The sequence below is a fragment of the Columba livia genome, chromosome 12 (assembly GCF_036013475.1).
Source record: "Columba livia isolate bColLiv1 breed racing homer chromosome 12, bColLiv1.pat.W.v2, whole genome shotgun sequence".
Classification (NCBI taxonomy): domain Eukaryota; kingdom Metazoa; phylum Chordata; class Aves; order Columbiformes; family Columbidae; genus Columba; species Columba livia.
In genome coordinates, this window is record NC_088613.1 from 5280979 (window position 1) to 5299049 (window position 18071).

Consider the following 18071-nt stretch of genomic DNA (forward strand, 5'->3'; position numbering starts at 1 on the left):
TTAAACGCTCCGCGAACTCTCAGTCCTGAAGCCATAACTTCCTTGCATAAAGCTGCGGCAGCGATTACCTCCAGACAAGCGCATCGATGGGAACCAGAATTGCCTTTTCAATTAATCATCCTTAATCCTGCTAGACAGCCTCATGCACTTATTTTCCAATGGGACTGCCAGAAAACTGACCCTTTACTGATCATTGAATGGATTTTTTTACCTAACCAAGCCACAAAGACGATTTCTACCCAACATGAGATGTTTGCATCTTTAATCATCAGGGCTCGACAGCGATTACTTACCCTGGCAGGCACGGACTTCGCCCTCATATGTATGCCGGTAACAAGTGTTTACTTGCAATGGTTACAACAACAATCAGATGCACTAGGCATAGCTCTAACTGGCTATGCAGGCCAACTCACTTCTCATCCGCCTTCTCACAAATTGTTAAGCATCGATTTCCACCTTTTACCTATTCCAAAGCGGAGTGACCAGCCTTTACAAGCCCTCACTGTATTCACAGATGGGTCTGGCAAATCTCACAAGTCTGTTATCCTTTGGGATGACCATCGGGAACGGTGGAGCTCAGATGTAGAGACTGTGCAGGGTTCTCCTCAAATAGTAGAATTGTCTGCAGTTGTTCGAGTGTTTCGAAAATGGTCTATTCCTCTCAATATAATCACTGATTCTGCTTATGTTGCAGGAATTGTTAGCCGAGCAGAAGCTTCTGTGCTACGAGATGTTTCTCATATGGCACTGTTTAATTTGTTACAAGAACTCATCTTTCTGTTAAATTCCCGTCTTCACCCTTATTTTATTATGCATGTTCGATCTCACACTTCTCTACCTGGTTTTATTGCAGAAGGGAACCGACAAGCGGATTTGCTTACGCTACCGGTGCAGGTGTTACCAGATCGATTAGCGCAAGCTAGACTCAGCCACTCCTTTTTTCATCAAAATGCTGCAGGCCTTAAGCGTCAATTTGACCTCACTATACAACAAGCCCATAATATCATTGCGGTGTGTCCTGATTGTCAAAGGCACTCTTTCCCTTCTATAGCAGAAGGAGTCAACCCCAGAGGGCTACAGAGCCTTCAACTCTGGCAAACAGATGTCACTCATTTTGCTGAATTTGGTCGTTTAAAGTTTGTTCATTGCTCTATTGATACATTTTCAGGAATGTTATTTGCTTCCTGTCATATAGGAGAAAAAGCACGTGATGTGCAAAAACATCTAATGCGCGCTTTTGCTACTTTAGGGGTACCCTCTCAAATTAAAACTGACAATGGCCCCGCATATGTATCTAAAACCTTAACTACCTTTTTTGCCTCTTGGGGTATATCACACATTACAGGTATCCCTCATTCTCCTACGGGACAAGCTTTGATAGAACGATCTCACCAAACCTTAAAACGCCTGTTATTAAAACAAAAAGGGGGAATAGGGGCTGCTACGCCAGAGGAGCGAATACAGAAAGCCTTGTATGTTTTTAATTTTTTGAATTGTTCCCTATTAGACAGCAATCCTCCAGTAGTTCGTCATTTTAGCACAAACACCTTTTTTGAACCCAAGATTAAGCCGCCAGTATTGATCCGGGACCCCAAAACAGGTAAAGTAATGGGACCCTATCCCCTTGTCACGTGGGGAAGAGGCTATGCTTGTGTTTCCACAGAAAGAGGTCCCCGCTGGATCCCAGCTAAAAACGTGAGACCTTTTCGAGAGACATTGCAGCAGCCTCCTGAAGACATTCCTGGTCCTGATCCTGCGACTGACATAGAAGACACTACCGATCAATAATTGAATGAACTCTGTTCCAGAGGTTAACAAATGGGAGCTTAAGTGTCCCCAATGTGAAAAATGTAATCCGTGGATTTGTAGAATTTGTGCTAATTGTGGAAAATCACAGTGGCTAAATCGCCATACAGTAGGACACTGGTGTGATAACTGCCTAACAATTGAGTGGAATACAGTTCAGGTGTTATTGATAACAGGTAGAGAGACAGAATATTCTCCCCGGTATGATTATTATTCTGACGATTGGGGGAAAATTGTAGCACAAAGGTCTGTGGACATTTTATATTCTAAGATTGAATGCGCCAAAGACATTCAAATGAGCATTATTAATAGTAATCCCATGTGTGTTACAATGCTTCCAAAATCAATAACTGCTTCAATGAACAAGATTTTCCTCGTGCAGCAAGGAGCGGACCAAGATCAGAAAGAAATTACGAAAACCCCCAGTACGGAGCTGTTAGTAAGATGTCCTCGAGTTGGTCGTTTGCTGACCTTGGGAGGGTCAGTTAATTAAAACAAAAAGGGGGAGATGTGGGTTGTCTGAATTTAGAGTTGATGAGTTAGTTTTCTGTATTTGGAGTTAATAGGCTAGTTTGTTGTGTGAATAAAGTTAAGTGTTGCGGTAGTTGTGAGGCGACTTGGAGGCGGGGAGCTTGTGGTCGGTGGGGGTGCCTGCGCCCTGGAGCCCTGGAGCGGGGGACAGCTTGTGACTACGAGATAACGATCTTGTTACCATGCGAACACTGCCTGACTAAGATTCCCGCCTTAGCTAGCTTAATGTCTGTTAAAGTGATTAGCCAATCAGCATGAAACATGTGTGCCTTAGACTATATAAATGTATGTTTGCCATACAATAAAGCGGACACCTTGCTTGCATCAAGCTGCGTCCCCGTCTCTCAATCGCGGCACATTTCAATCTCAATCATCCCTGAATCGATCAATGAAAACAGCACATCTATTTTAATAATGAAGCACCGTGGGCCAACAGAAAAGCCTCCCGGTGTCTGGCACAAGGGCTGTCGATGTGCTGCCAGCCCACAGCTCAGACCCCAGTGCTCTAATCGCCTCTGTCAGTGCTATCAGCCCCCCAAAGTTGCTGTTGGCGTGCGATTCCAGGAGGGTAATTTATTACTCTGAAGAGCCTTACTCTTCTCTCCCATCTATCTATATCTCTGTGTTATGTTGTTTATGTTAGCATAATCGTTTCTCACGGAGAATGTCAATAAATGCCGCAGACAAAAGCAACACCAACACCACCACCAACAAAAAGCCCAGCTGCTAAATAATTCCTAGAATGAGTTGTCAGAAACCTTTTATTTACTGATTTCGTGTATTTCATTTATTCCTGGCAGCAGGCCAACCTTTCTGACAGTTAAGATTTATTGATTTAATTGCCTAGGGTAACCATGCAATAAAATCATCTCAAAGATAAATTTTCATGGCACTGTGCAGCATTGAAGTAATTTTTCAAGTGCTATGGCTATATTTCTGCAGGTTACAGGTGCAAAATTTGCTTAAAGCAAAAATGTCTCATTATTGTAACCCCAGCACATCAGTGTGGTCCCTCTTGTGAAACTTCTTTCTTCTTTTTCTTTTCCCCCCTCACATTTCCTTCCCTTTCTTTCTCTCTGTCACTGGTTCTTTTTCTTTCTCCCCTTCTCTCCCCCATGTTTTTTTTTTTAAGGGGGACCTCACAGGTCTCTTAGAAAAGAAATTATGTTTTCTTAATTGGTTCATGTATTCAATGCCCAGGAGAAGTGAAGCTTCAGTTTAATTAGTGGTGGGCTTAGAGGTTATTTACAATGTTATACAGAAGCATTTGTTTCCAGCTGTGTGATGCTTTTTAACACAGAGGCCTCACATGCTAGATGATTTCCTTTTGTGACATTATAGTTTATTGAATCTTTAGATCTTTTTATTTACACTGTTAAAGGGCTCATTATAGCTCAGAACAAGGAGCAAATGAAAATCTCTGATTAATTCCCAGGTTAATGTTAACATGTCTGAACTCAGAGACAGCACAAACTTTCAACAATGTGAAATGTTTTCTTATCTCTTATGATTTATTTTTGGGGGTGGGGAGGAGGGGGGGGATGTTGTTCAGTCTGAGTGTGGTATTAAATGTCCTATTGCTCTGGCAGCCTTGGCAGCTCCCCTTGCCAGATCTGGATGTTTAATTTCACCCTCTTGCCCCATTGAGGACATTTGGCCAAAGCCAGCTCCAAGGGGCCACCAACACACCGTGGGCACCCAGCCTGACGGTGGAAAGGCTGGATGCCAGGAGTCCTGTGGCCTCGGCCACCATGGCCTCTGCAAGCTGTACCAGAGCTGAGTCCAGAAGCCCAAACATCAGAAAATAAAATAGGAAATTAAGTAAGGGTTTTAGTCTGCCAACCTGGCACAGAAACACAGTGAGGACAGGAGATAGCCACGGTGTGGAGATGATGAGCAGCTGGCTCCCAGATACTTCCTCGGGGTGATGCTGTCACTTGGGACCTGCTGTCCCATCAGACTCGTGCTGCTGTGAACCCGTGGACCTTCCCCAACACCTCTGACAGCTCCTGGAGCCCTTGGCAGTGCTGCCGCCAGGTTTGCCCTGCTGAGCTCATCTTGAATGACTTTTAGTCCTGTACACTAGTGGACTTTCCCTACACTGATCTCATTCTGCAGCTTTCTCTTTCTTTCTCTTGACTGGTAAGCACAGACCCAATATCTGTCCCTTAGCACTTCCCCATGCACTCACCGCTGTGCTGCAGCATAGTCTTCTCCAGCTCTCAACTGCTGTTGCCATGTCTAAACACTTACCTGTTGAGAACTTGTTTTTTTGTAAGGGTGCAATGAATCTGCAACCATCCGTGGGGCAAGGTGCATGACCTGGTGGCCGCCATGCTGCACAAGTTGTCCACTGGCCCTTCCCTGCAGTGATCAGGTGAGAGTAGAGGTCTCCCAGAGCAAAGCACCATCCCATCAGGACAGCGCTGCTGCCTGCATGGACACCAACACACACTGCTGAGCACTTCTGCTCCCACTGCACCAAAGAGCTACAGTGCATGTAAAAACTGCCCGGTCAGTCACAAAAAGACACCCTATACATAGAATATGCATAAATGACCTATTAAAGCTGAGTTTACAAGTAAGATAGCTACAATTTTGGTCTGTTGACTTGAATTAGCTCCCAGGCAAACAACATGTGAGCTGTGGTCATATCTACGAGGGAAAATTTGCTCCCTGTTTTCAGAATCATACAGTCTGAGATGGGCAGATTAGGGTCTGTGTTATGATTGTTAATCCACGAATGGATGAGATGGAGAGTTTTGCAAAACGAGCTTCTTTTAATTCATATTGTTAGTAATAAAATGTGAAATTGGCTCGACGGCTAACTTTTCCTGGTGGAAAGGGGAGCTCAGCATTGCAGATTTGCTCCACTGACAAGCTTGTGGATGTCACATAGCAAACACTGACTTTAAAGCCTGAGACCTTTACACTTACAGTTTAACCTCTTCGACCTCTACCCCTCTGACTTCAGTCTTTCATTAGGTGAAATACGAAGGTAGGTTGGATACATTAAAAAGAGTATTAGTGAGAAGAGAGGCAGTTGAATCAATAATGTCAGTAAAGGTAGACCTATTTATAGCGAAACAGTGTCAGCATATGATAAACCTGTGAGTAAATTGGCTGAAAGCCCAGAGCTTTGTACTGACTTGGAGACCTTGAAGGGATCTGAGCAGCAACAAGCACAATCAGTAATCCTGGGACTCAAAATTGTCAGCTGTGCCAACTGGGATCAGAAAAATCAAAAAAAGTGTCCTGGAATGGGATGGGAAGGGAGGAAGGAAGGGGGGGAAATGTGCATAGTTTCAAGTATTGCCAAAGGGAAATGCCAAGTCCTTAAGGCAGGACAGTGATGGTAAAAGGTGAGTTCCATGTTTTCTCTCTTTAAAATAGGGAGCTGAGCAGGCTGGGAGCCATGCAGACCTCCCACTCTGCAACCACATATAAGTCTCCAGGCACCTAAAATCAATAGGTGCCTTCAAATTCCAGAAAAAGCTGTCTAGATATTCAGGAAAAAACATCCCACGTTCCGACTCGATGCACAAGTCCCATTGACCAACATGAGAAGAAACTTGGCAACTTCAGTGAATCTGATTCACCTGAACCAAGCTGATACCTGTATTTGTTTGTTTGTTTGTTTTTTAAGGTAAGAGAGCACTCAAAGTAATCTAAATACAATATTGACTCTATATTAAACTCTACAGATAACTACGATTGACTAGGTGTAACATCTTAATTCTTTTCATTGACTCTCTAGAAAGTCACGGGATGTGAGCTTTATTAGAATAAAGTGGACATTGTAGACACCAATCCTAAGGGTCATTGGGGCCTACTGAGGAGAGTCACATTCTGAACATACTCTTGGTAATTAGCATTAATTGGAAAGTTTAAAAAGAACATTTCCTTTTCATGTGAGCATTTGAGCAACTCTTGTTCTAATTCCAAAGTGAAAAGATTTTTTTTTCCCGATTGTAAAAATTCTCCTTCTCTGCACTCTGACCCTAAAAATCCCAAATTTGGCACAACTCCTTTAGGTTCTTCCCAGAGCATTCAGAAAACTTCTATTTTATGATAGCAACCTGAGTTACAAAGGGTCCATTGTTTTGGTTTTGTTTCCTTAGGTTCTGAGATGGCTTCAGTGAAGTGGGGCACAGCAGATGGTCTGGATAGCTACGTTTCTGCCTAACTATCTCTTTCTGCTCTTTTGTTCTTTCGCAATGCATTGCTGCTATGGGCAGACTGACAACCAGGAATGTAAGAGTACATGAAAGACGATAGACTCGTGTTTGTGGGAGGAGGTCAGGAACAGCAATCAAACCAAGGAATCCTCGAGTGAACAAACACCCATTCAGAAATGCAACCAATGACACAGGTGTGTAGAGCCAGATGTGTACCATATAAATGTGTGGGTTCACTGTATGTTCGCATTAAACAAACACAGGAGTAGATGGGCCCACATCAGACCACACAAATCACTTGAGCCCTACCAATAATCCACAGTACTGAGACCTTCCAGGAGATCTCAGTCATCCTCGTTTGACATAAGAAGTGGTCAGGCAAGAAAACGGTGAAGGTAAGAAAGGTGGCCAGGTTTAAAGGGCCTTGTGAGTCGTGGTGTCTGAGAGCCACATCCTAAACCATGCTGGGGCTGCTGGTTTTGCTGCAGTAGAGCCAGTGTTCATTCTGGACCCACATTAGCCTGGCTGTGTGTGCTAGATGTCCCAAACAGAACATAAATAAAAAGGGAAAGGGCTATCAATCATGTTAAGCCCCCCTTACTGACACACACTGTGCTCACACACATAGCAGAAACACATCTAAAAAGCTTATTTTTTAAAGAACCAGAATTACAAGCTGTTTCAAAACCCTGCACTTTATTAACATTGAGAATGCATCCTTTGATATAAACTCTTCTAGAAATGATTCAGATGAATTAGCACAGGAAAATCTTGCTGACTTGGAAAGCACTGAATCAGAAGCAGTGCAGTCAGTGAATAATGAAAGCAAACCATCATTCTGAAGTATGACTAATGGTGACATGGCCTGTCTAGAAGAACAAATAACTGAAAGACATAATACTTGGCCCCAAAACTGGGCTGAACATTTTTTGAAATGACTCTACTGCTGTTTGAAGACTATTAACAAAACAGGAAACCCTGCCAACTTGTGGACTACAAGTCCAGTGAGGGAGAACTTAACTTGTCCACAGGAGAGACAGATGATTCACTTTGTAAAGGAGCAGGACTTACTACTCTTAGAGGCAATATTAATAGATCCATCCAAAATCATCCATGGAACAGATCTGTTGACAGTGCCAAGATCCTCAGCTGAAATATATGTAGAGAATCTCGAATCTGCAAAGTAGAATGCTGCAGTGAAGTGATTACATTTTGCAGCACCTGAAATGCTTTTATCAAAGGATGACTTGACAAGACATCAAGATAGCTAAATGCTTAGGACTGAATGTCAATCAAAAACTTACATGTATTATTCAAGGTGCAGACTGAGCTTCAGCTAGGCAAAGGGAAAATACTAAACTAAGACTACAGAGAGTATGTTTGCAAAAAAATGCAGGAGATGCCTTTTGCAATCTAAGTACATTACTTCTGTTTCTTGGGCTAGATATATCAAATGCAACTTCACCAAATGCATGGGAAATTAATTTCACCCACACCGCCTCATTTAGGGGGTGGGGTGAATACATTGTCTAGGCATGGTGTGGTTCCAGAACCCAGTTAGGGCTGCAACAGTTTCAGATCAGTGCTGGCAGTCTAGCAGCTAATGGGTGTAGCATGCAGTAAAAGAAATAGCTGCCATCAGGAAAATGTCTTTTCCTTCCAACAAGAGGGCAAGAACAACTGAGCCGTGATTCAGGTTTAGCATGGTGATCCACCATTTGAATGCTCCCACACCAAAGGATACTCTCCACCAGTAAGAAGGAACCCCCCACACACCCCAACATTTTAAAGCCCTAACACAATCTCAGACCACCATATCTTACCCATCCAGCGTCTCAGTGCATGTCCCCATCCTCAGCTTCTCTGGGATGTCCAGGAATCAGCCAGCCCACATTTTCGATGGTCCCCAAAGTCCTGGTGAAGCTTGTTTAAGTGACCAGCTCTCAGTACACAGACTTGGTTGTTGACCACAGCAATGGTCACCAAGAACACACAAGTCCTGCTCAGGAGTGGGACGTGCAACTGAAACCACCAGATTTTTTTCCACCATCAGAGCTGTATAAAAGGCATGAGCCTTATGCTCAGTCCTGTAAAACACCAGAATGACAATCAATCTCTAGCTTAAACTGCAAAACCAGCCTTCTTACAACAAATGAACAACTACAACATACAATTAATGTATCTCTATGCCTTTATGCATATACAAATAAATACGCTTTGTAATTGTGTCAGTGTCCTAAGGGTTACATGGCTAAGAAACCAGGAAGATACATACTATACAGTCCACAACTGAGGTTTATAAAATTCCCAGTCATTCCAATGCCATAGTTTCCTACAGACTTCTCAGAGCATTTGACACAAAGTTATTAATTTTACCATGGAAATTATTGAAATAGTGGCAAAATGACGTGAAAAGAATCAGGTGAGGAATTGATGGCAGCACAGAGCCCAGGCTTAGGAATAACCCACCACCGGTCACACAAAGATGAGGAACACATATTTTCACTATCCTTCCCTCTGTGTGGCCCAGCTGAAATATGGGACATCACCTGGGAAAAGGACAGGTTCAATTATTGCACTATTAAAACCAGGAGTGAAACAAAGGTAAATATAGCCTCGTGCTTGATCTTCCATCTCCTTGCAACTGTCTAATTACCTTCCGTGCCCAAAGGGTTTGCAAGGCAAGAGTGGGAGCAGAATGAGAGAGAAATGCCTCAAAGATGGTAAATACATTTATTAAGTGGAAAAAAAGAAAATTTTCCTATAGGGCACGTGTATAAATTAAACCTTTCAATGGGTAGACCTCTCTAATGCTCCCAACATTAGCACTGGCTGTGTTACACAACTCTATTTACACCTTTAGTTAATACGAATGAGCAGCTACCATAGCAATTATTATATTTTATGATGCACATAAAGTTCTTGATACAGCTAAGAGATAAGGTCAGTGTTTAAGCTTAGCTCAGCATTTAGCAAGCTTTCTTTCCTAGATGTTTTGATTACTTAGTAAAGCCTTAACCTCTACAACATAATGAAAGACTGGGAAGTGGTGGGGTAATTTGTAGGAGAAGGGGTGTGTATGAGGATATAAAGCTCAATAAATAATCGTATGAAATCACTGGCATTTAGGACCCTCCAGAGAGGAGCTTTCCCAGCTGGCTCCTGAGCCCTCATACTCTGAGTAATTCCAGATTAAATCCACTGACTTTGTGGAAGCGTACGTGACATCAGAAACCCGCTATGTATTTCCAAAACGCACATTAATTGGCTCCAGACAGCGGCAAGGGGGTTGTACATGGCTACAACTGTGGGGCTTCAGCTCCTCCGTCCCCAGTGCAGCCCAGAGGAAAAGCGGTGCAGCGCACAAATGGCCAGAGCTGTGGGAATGATGTAAGATGTCTTCCACTTGCATTTTATTGAGAGAGCCCATAAAATTTGAAATCCAGCTGTGCATGTTGGTTCAGTCTGCCTATTAAAAGGGCGGCATTTTCTCATGCCTGTGATTGATACAGTTTTAGGCACATCTGTGTACTCACTTAACCCCCTTCTCTTCGCCCACTCCATCTCAAGCCACTGCGTAGACATGAAAAGTGGAAATCTGTCTTTTGTACGTGAGGGTATAAAAGGCTTCTTAATTTCTACTGAAGGACAATAAGCGGTAGTTCACTTTGATGCTCTCTCAATGCTAATTTTACCTTAGTCTTACTCAGGGAAAACATGGAAACCCAACACTGGAGCAGTCAGACCTTTTTCTTGCTTAACCTCTAAGGCGTTGGAAAGGAGCAGCTTGGAAAAGTGACCCGGACACATGTTACAATAGATAATCAACGGTTCTAGTAAAATGCTCATGAAAGCATTTCAAGCCTACATTTCAGTAAACATTCACCAGAATCTGTGGCTATTTATCAAATATGAATGCACTTTTCAGGATGAGGATCTCTTTCCCCCCGTTGTTTTTGTTCCAAAAATAATTGGAAGTGACGATACAGAGAAAGATGATGTTTCAACTTCATGTTTAAAATAAATATAAGGCTGTCATCAGAGCCGAGCTGTCTTGTGAAGATCCCTCTCACAGGAGTCAACAGGCAGCTCTGCTGATAGAGAATCGTGTTCCATTATTGATTAGCTTTTAAGTTCTTGTTACATATTAGATTAGGATCACTGTATGCATAGGGAATGAATAGCCCAATTACAGTCTAAAATAGCTCATCTCAAAGTGGCTTAGGATTTTGATATTATAGAAAGTATTTTAAGGAAATTACAGGGTTTATTAAGAAAGCCTTCAGGGCAGATATTTACATTTTTATTGCACAGCTTTTTGGGGTGGGGAGGGCAAAATATCCCTCCTTTATTAAATATAAGGCTGCTTTTAGTTCCCTCCCAATTAGCTTTTAAAAACTTCGGGAGTTTTTTGAGGGGGTGGTTCTACATAGAAAGTACCAGACTTAGCAGCCCCAGAGTTACTCCTCTGGACTCCACCAGTTTAAGGAGAGCACCGTACACTGGAAAGAGCACTGGGCTCTGCTCTCAGTGCTGCTTCTGAGACTCCTGGCTGAGTTTTGGGGGCAGTGGTGGTTCTCAGGATCTGCCATTTCTTATTCTTTTGTGCAGGAGGCAAATCTACGGATGGTGCTAAAACAGCCACAGATCCCTGAAGCTGACCCTCAAGAGCACTGACCACAAGTAGCTTAGAGTAGTCTCAGGGCTGCTCGAGCACATCCCAGCTCTCAGTGAAGGCACCAAGCCCTGCGACCAGGGCTCTTGTGGACACAGGATCAGCACTCTTATAATACAGTATTCCTGAGAGTGCTGCTTAATCTGCTTTAGTGTTGCCAATTTTTATAAGACTGGAGCAATTCTAGGGATTTATGCTTCATTTTCAAAAAAATCTGGCAACCTCAAAGCCAATAAATGTTCAAGACTAGCATAGGCAAAGCCATAGCAGATATAGTCTGGTGCTGGTAATGCCCTCTCAGGAAGGAGATGAGACCTCAGACCTCAAGAGCTCCCTGCTAGTTGGTGTTTTGTTGTCCTTGCAGACTCACTGGAAGGGCCCCCAAGGTGGTGCCCTGGGTGAGGAGAGGGTAGAGAAGCCCAAACTCATACCTGAGTTTTCAGTATTCACTTATCACAGTGCCAACAATATTGCATTTCAGTTTGCATTCTGTATAACCACTCCAGCATCTTGTGTCCAAATATCCCTTTTCCTGCAGTGAGGACAACTTCTGTTAGACAATTAATCTTTCAGAAGCAAACAGACCAATCTGACATGCATAATGGATAGGCTGAACTCTCACTGTATCTTCAACAGGCTACATGGTCCATCATCTACATTAAATAAATTTAAACACATGCAGAATACTTAGGTGTCCAAGTGGAGACAATACTTTCTTGCTAATTGTGCGTTTCAAAGCCTTTAAGCAAGACCAGGGTGCTGGTTTTTTGTAAAAAAGTTATATATATTATTGCTATTGCTACTACCACTTCACACTTAGAAACGTTTCTTTGCTTTCCTTTACCTCAGTAAAGCAGAAGCAATTATGTAGCTTCATCCATTTCTCTAAAGAGCTATGGAAAAATGTCACTTTCAAGAAAAAAAAAGAGATAATTTTTTTACAAATATATAAACCAAAACACTCAAGGCATTTTGAGAGGCATTCTCACATGTTGCTGAAATTACACACAATGTGTGAAAATTTGCATAACAAATGTGACAAGATGCTTACTTAAGGAACTGAAACAGAAGGAGTAAAATATATATTAGATACCTCAATCCTCATTAATTATTATTCTAAATGAGAAAAAATGCCAGGAGCAAGAAGGGTGCCAGAAGAAGTGAGGGGGAAATATATTATAATGTATTTTAAAACCTTTAAAAGGTATAATAATAACTAGGAAATTATTGCACTAGTGATCTTTTTTAGTAGCAGAGCATCCACCTGTTCACACTTTCAGAAATCACTTGCCTGCCTCTTCCTTAAAGATGGCCTGTGAAGATCTTTAAAGGAAAAGCTACCTGAGTAGAATGGAGGAGAAAGAATTCATGCTATGTGGGGCGAAAAAAAAGAGTCCCTATAAAAAGTCATAACTTTAATTAAAAGCCACACATGAAAGTGCAGTACTATTTCAAGACTGGTTTATAGCAAAACATAATTTGGTTTCAAACAATAGCGATGGAAGAGAGTGGATATTATTATTATTGATTTTGTTAATTTGCTCCAAATGCCCTGCCTTACCCAGCTTTGTCTTCATGGTGATTCCCACACCACCGGTGGTGCAGAGCTGTAGTTAAGGCAGCCCTGTGGGACTTGCTCAGCACCGTGTACCCAGGCCATGCGGTGGCCACAGGAGCTCCGGTCTCCTCCACAGCACCCGGGGCTGGTCCCAGCACCACATGGCCTCGGACAACATCCCTTGGAGAAGTTGTTGCTAAGCCAGGAAACTGCAGCCTTCCTATTTTGGGAGATAATGCTAGTTAATGTATGTTTGTTGTCAGACACACATTCATCTCCTGAATTATACTGCTACGTGCTTGCCAGTGTTGCACAAGCCCCCGCTGCTCATCTCGCTCCTGCCTATGGATGGATATGAAAACGAGAAGTGTCCTATTGCTGGATTGATCCCTTCCCTGCTGCTGCTGCGGAAAGGTGCACACCATGGCAGCAGCACTGTGGGCGTTTGTGCACACCAAGCTCCATAATTATGGCAAGCAATTTTGCAGGCATTTCTCATCATTTCCTCCTTTAGGCTTTGAAACATTTATGCTTTATCTGTCCTAAAACAGAGAAATCCGTTTTTCTATCGGCCTCTTTCCTCTAAGCCTCCTGTGGAAGCAGCACAGAATATCCTATTTGCTCCTTGCTGCAGTCAAATCCTGTCTTGGCTTCCCCCAGAGGTTTTGTCTCAGGCCTTCCCTGGAATCAGCATCTCCCACAGGCAGCAGCTTTGCTTAAATGCAAACGTCTCTGTCCATTTTCCCTTTTACTCTCCCTTATGTTTCTTCTTTTCTATTCCCTCTCTTGAACCTTTTCTCTCCCAGCTTCACCATTTGGAGTCTATTTCCTCAAGATCTGGCCTAGGCAACCACTTTGGAGGGCTGCTCCTCTGCCTGTGTGCTTCACCTGGGAGCTTCTGAACTCAAGTATAAGTCCAGCAGGTCACGGTGTAGGTACCTCCGCCAGTCCCATATCATTCCCCTAGTCCACCCTCACATGGGGGAGGGATAAGGCAAACTCAGTGTGGACAGAAATAGATGAGAGTAAGAAACCTGCTATGCAGTGTCTCTCCTGGCTTGGCAAATACCTATTACTATTCCTCATGCTCCTGGAAACAGCTCCATTCCCTGACATTTCTTTCCACTTGTAAGCCTGACAGCGGGGTCAGGCAAGCTGGAGGGTGGAGGAGGCAGGTAGGGAGACAAAGCGCATTGCACACCTTGCACAGGGTCCTCTTCTGGTAAAAGACAGAAAGGGTGCCGGTTTATTGTGCCATTGCATGATCCCACTATGATAGGACCCATGTCTTCACTCAGGGCTCTGTGGCATGGCTACATGCCCTCGCCTCCTGCCAACACCCCATGCTACACTTGGTGCTTACACCAACATGAATTCTCAGCAGGGTTTGCTTGTAGGGTAGACATCTGCATGCTGCACCACAGGGGCCACACGACTCCTTATCAGTGGGCTAGAAGTGGAGTTTCATTGCATCTGCCTCCCATGCTGTACATGAGTGCAGCAGTTAGTCAGGGCTAAATCCATTTGAAATCATTTAAAGCGGAAAAATAAGGTCCTTTCTGGGAATATTATTTCTATGTCATGTTCTACTCTGCCATTAATATACTTTTGGAATGCATGAGAGCTCCTTGCACCCAAGGCAGGTAATAATGGTCTATTAAAAGACACCATCTCTGTTTCCTAAAGCTCTATCAAAGGTTCATTGATGAAAATAGCCATCTGACTGTTCTCATCAGCTTTAAGGAATTCCATAAAAGAATGAAATACACTTTCCTCGTAATTGCTTTTGTATAAGATTTATGGCAATGTGAGTAACGGATAAACTGGGCACTTGCTGAACAAGACTCAGATTTAAGATGTGCCAATGCAAATGGGAAAGTGTCCAACTAAGAGATGCATTTCTTGGGAGAAATTTGAAAGTGTTTGCAAGAACCACGAGTTACCACATCCAGCTGGCTACATGCACTGCTCGTGTAAACACATACAGCTCCAGGGAAGCCAAAGGTATGGCATCGGCTTGCTCTAGCAGTAAATTTGGGTCTTAGGGGCCAGTCAACTGAACAGCTCGCAGCTGAGAAGAGGACCTTGACAGCATCTGAAAGATGTCCTGGGTATAACTATGCAGCTGATTAAGCAGTAGCATGGTTTTTTTTGCCACCTGCACCTGATGGTGTATGTGTAAAGAACATCACATGCTTGGGGAAAAAAAAAAAGAAGTCCCTTAATGCCTGGCAGCACTGTTGATTCTCCTGCCAACAGCAAATGCGTCACTGGGAACAGGCTGTGTGATCAGTTTGGTGGCATAATTAAATCCCATTTGCCAGCTCTTCATCTGGCTTAAACAGTCAGAGGTGCAATGGTCATCACTGTGCCTGTTTACCATTATGTCAATAATACGGACTTACAAGCTTTTGGCTCCAAGGTTACCTAAAGCACAGGATTGGCACTAAAAGAGATCATTTATTTCCAACTCTGGTAATAGTTTTTGGTGTCACTTCCCTATTTGGCTTCAACTTTTTCACCTCCAGAACAGGAATAATGATTCTTTGCCCAATTTCATTGCTCTTTAGGAGGTAGTGAGATACTACTGATCTAAATGTTGCTTAAATACTTGGAAACGTACCTGTGTCACTCTATATGGTAAGGCAATCACTACAGTCTCACTCAACACAAACAATTTAGTCATATACAGTGAGGGTCTAAGATTGTTAAAGGATCCACATTTCTGAGGTTTCTCCACCTCTATGAGTGTTTGGTGTGCTCACTTGTGTGTACAGAGTAACCTCAGAGGTAGCCAAGTTGCACACAGAAGTTGAGAGGAGGTGGTGGGCATTGCCTGGTCAGCGTGAGAAGATGTGAGTAATGTGAGGTTAGACATTTTTTAGGTTTTGAACCTAAAAAATTTGGAATATTCTGAAATCTGAGTCTATACAGATGTGCATGCTCTGCTGAGCACTGTTGCTCTCTCTGCATGCACACGCGAGCACACAGACACACGCTTTAAGATCCCATTTGGGTATTATTTTCACTCAGAAGAGCAAATAACCAGCATCCAAAATTTTGTACCAAAGATCTGAAGCTTGTCAGAGCTGTAAGAGCAGAGTATAAGAAGGGAAGAGCCAGCCATTTTAGTAAGTCAGTACTACAGCCATACTCTTAACACGCTAGTTATTCATTCAGCTTCTCCTTTTTATTTTTTTCCAGCTAATTACACCAAGCAGACTTTATGGAAACTGTTGCCAAATGTTTAAAATGAGAGCAGTTCAGTTATAATTTCAGTCCCAGGTTACTATGGTAAATTGTACATGCTCACCTCGTGCATTCATTCGTGAACGTTTGACATACCAGTGATTAATTAATATTAATAGCAGAAATCATTTCAGACTTGCTTTATGCTAGAAATCACACACAATCCTGGCTCTAATCACTCGGCACATAAAGAAAGTTTAATTGATAACCCAGGTTTAATATCCATCAGGAATGGATTCTGTAGGAGGAACAGAGCAATGTTCCCTGTAATCATCCTAGAGGAGATAGAAAGCTTGTTCTACCAACATCAAAGAAGATTAGGCAGCAGACGCCTGATAGTAAAGTAGCAATTACGGAGGACTTTTTTTTTAATTCTGTGCACCTGCTTCATCAAAATAATAGGCATCTTTTAGCAAAATAACCTGAAACTCAGTTCACTGACTTTCAATTATCTGATGCTGGGAAATGCATCTGGAGAGACATGAAAAAAGGTGATAGACACACAGAGAAATAAAGAGAAAGAGAAAATTAGAATGGGAGAAAATGTGAGGGCCTGTGTAAGTGGATGTTATAAATATCCAGTGCCTAGAGCTGATTACAGGATGGGAATACTTCTGCTGAGTTAGGATTATGGCATCAAGCACGTTTGACCAAATCAGTCCCTGGTGGAATATGTTTGACTACAGTAAACAGCTTACATCAGGGATGGATTTGGCTCATTGCTTTTAAGGGGAATTGTAGACATCAAACCTTGATGCAAGCAAGGTAAGCAGACAGTAACTTTCCACAAATATTTCAGGCTGTATAACTCAAAGCAAAAATTACTGTCCTCAAATTGCCCTGTATCAGGTGGTCTTGCTACAAAAACTAGGAATGACCACATAACTTTGTTTCAAAAGATAAGTCTAATGTTAGACCAGATTTCATCTTTCCTAGAAGTGGCAAGGAGAAGAGAACTCAGATGCAAGTCTTGATTTTACTTCAGGGACTACATCCTCATTTCTGGAAAAGCACTAGGCAAACCCTCAGACCCAGACTCGAGAAGCCTCCCTGGGGCTTAGTACCCTTCCTTCTTAGTCTCTACAGGTGTTGTGGTTTTTTAATAAAACCCATTCTTGTCTGAAAACACTCTTTCAGATGACAGTGAGCAATTCACATAAACATTTCGTGATCCGCAGCCCTGGAGCCTCCACAGGTGGAGCACAGCAGAGCTCTTACCAGAGAAAAGCTGCATTACCAGCCCCATTATCAGGCAAAGTTCTTGCCAGGCTCAGGACAAAATTGAAAACATCACTTTTCCACCTTTTTTTTCAGCTTTACATCCTTGTTGAATTCACTGTGCCCCCTCATGCACCTCTCACTCCCTCCTCCGTTACACACAACCACCCCCATCTCATTCTAACTCAGAAATTATCCCCACGTGAATGCTGGACAGGAGAGCACCTTCTCCATACTTGATCTCCTGAGCCCTTGTGGTTTGCATTTGATCTCCCAGCCCCCTGCAGGAGACCCCAGGCAGAGAGAGCTGCCCACCACATCCTCACCTGTCCACCTCCTCCTGACTCTGCAGTTCCTCCTGTTTGATCACAGCTCTGTCTTCAGGGCTCTGTCTCATAGTCGGTGGCCTTGTGAGGCAGCCCGGTGGATGAACGTCAGGGCAGGTCTGGACTTGCACTCAACCAAGGTGCACAAACGAGCTGTGTGTGAGGCAGAGCAGCTGCCCTCCCTTTAGCCGTGCTGCATCCTGGCACACCCAGCAGATGCTGCTCTGTGTGCTGGAGGCTGAAGCACAGAGGATCATGAACCACCAGCCATGGTCAGCAGAGGCTGGTCCTTCAGGAAGGATCACAGCCACATCCCATCTCGTACAAACGAAGTATAAGTAATTCCATTGTAATTAAATAGGAATTTTTGTGTGAATTCCAAATGAACCTTTGTAGCATTATCATTAGTTCCCAATATATCTCCTATTTTGCCTCATTAGAATTATTGGTAATAAATGGTAGTAACTGGATTGTAATTAAATAGGAATTAAAATATGACTTCCTAATGAACTACAGCAAAGCAATCACTA

General features: G+C 43.0%; 1 long non-coding RNA gene across 2 annotated transcripts; it reads right to left on the reverse strand.

Moving 5' to 3' along the window:
- Positions 1–6418: 6418 nt before the first annotated feature.
- LOC135580693 (uncharacterized) lies at positions 6419–17836 on the reverse strand. 2 transcript variants are annotated; one of them, XR_010475621.1, is made up of 3 exons: positions 17542–17823; positions 12752–12968; positions 6419–8602 (listed from the first exon to the last, which is right to left on the reverse strand). It is a non-coding gene; the product is annotated as an uncharacterized LOC135580693 (long non-coding RNA). The 2 variants fall into 2 exon arrangements; XR_010475620.1 differs by lacking the exon at positions 6419–8602 and having other exon boundaries at positions 12635–12968; positions 17542–17836.
- Positions 17837–18071: the final 235 nt, after the last annotated feature.